Source organism: Cupressus sempervirens, chromosome 5, assembly GCF_028749045.1.
Source record: "Cupressus sempervirens isolate cs-2001-9-10 chromosome 5, ASM2874904v1, whole genome shotgun sequence".
Classification (NCBI taxonomy): domain Eukaryota; kingdom Viridiplantae; phylum Streptophyta; class Pinopsida; order Cupressales; family Cupressaceae; genus Cupressus; species Cupressus sempervirens.
In genome coordinates this window covers 759,062,163-759,063,962 of record NC_143122.1, presented here as the reverse complement: position 1 = coordinate 759,063,962, position 1,800 = coordinate 759,062,163, and positions in this window count along the sequence as shown.

The following is a 1,800-nucleotide window of genomic DNA, read 5'->3' as shown; positions in this document are numbered from 1 at the left end:
TGCTGAGTTCCTTTGGATAGCAGAGGTGAAATTCATTTTTGAATGCAGTATTATTAGCTCCAACAAAGTTGTTGGGAGGCAAATGTAATTTCTTTTTACGGTCTTTCATTTTATTTTGAAAGTCTTCCCTGAGGGTTAACTTATTGCTGATATGATTAGCTGACGGTTCTGACTAATATTCTTGTTATTCTTACTGGATGTGGTTGTACAACTCTGATGTGCTCTACAGCTTCTAATATAGGTATGATGTAAATTCATCTTGCATTTTGCCTTAACTCTTGTTTTATATCATAATCTCCTAGCATTGTTGTGTTCTTCATCAGCCAGATTCCTCCAGGCATCATATGAGAGTCGGGGATAATAACAGACACTAGTGACCGATAGATACAGTCAATGGCATGAAAATATCTTTTATATTTCAACAAACAATGACTTGCATCCTGCAATGTGGACATCTAGATTAATATAGATTTTCCAGTATCAATTGGGAATATAAATGATTGCACTGTGGAGATACATCAGGGCAAAAGTATTGTGAGATTGTCAATGAGTAAGCCATATAAATGGTTTTTACTTTGCTTCCATCAGTGGGTTGTATTTATCTCAGGGTGGCAGAAAGTTATGCTGGAACATTTGACTTATTTTGAGAAGCTTTGATCGACTCTGGGAGAGATGGCTGAAAAGTGAGGAAGGTCAGTTGGTGTGGTCTGTATAAACGTTTTGGCTGTGTAAAGAATACATTTCATAGAATGTTTAAGTAAAGCTTAATAGTAGAGGGGAGTAAATGTTTTTGAGATGAAGGAAGAATATATTTCATAGAATGTTTTAGCAGAGGCTTAAAAGTAGTGTTGTATGAATGTTTTTGAGATGAATTTTCCTTCAAAACCCCTACACAAAATTTTCAACCATGGCAGTCTCACAGTTCGATCTTCAGATACTTGGTAGTTTAACTTTTGATAATTGAGAGAAAGGATGACCAAACTTGATGCAGAAAACTGAATTCTAATGGGCACATCTGCTACGAAGCTGGAAGTTGAGTTTAAGGAAAGGGATAAGGCGATTCTGTAGGGAAGTTTTACCTTTTTCTGATTATTGCCAATGGGGTTCCATTGGGGTCCCTGTCCATGAAGGAAAAGCAGAATTACAACAGAAAACAACATTATTACAAACTTAAGAAAGAGAGCACCAAACAGAGCATATGAAACAATAGAAACATCAAGCTATAGCTCATCAAGAGGTTAAACATGGAAATGTAAACAGACCCGCTGCAAAAACCACAGCCTAAAAAATAGCAAAACCGGTTCAAAGTCGCTATCAGAGGATATACAAGTAGATCTAAAGTTAGTCTTATGTGATTATGTGAATTGCTATATTAGCCTCGAGTTTTCTTATTTTAGTCCTCAGCAATTTCAGCTTATGCTTAGGATTGTGGGATACACATTGCCAGACCAAGTGCTTTGGGAATAATTCTTGCTGTTCCTCTTTCAAGTGAGAATAGTGGCGAGAGTATGCATCTTCGCTGATGATAGACCGATGCAGCAGGGCTTTTCATCTGTGTGTTTCACAGCATAACAGCTTAAATGGTGGTCTCAAATCTGCTATGGAACACCAGTGACACTCCATTTTTGCCAAAGCATGAAAAACGAACAGAACAGTAAAAGTATGACAATGCCCAAATGATAATCCAACGATCGTAGTAAAGATACCAAGAGATTTTTCTTGTAAGGGATGCCATTTAATTCTTTATGCCCAAGCATAGGATTTCAATTTACTCAGACCAAGGCAGCCTAGCCATTATAG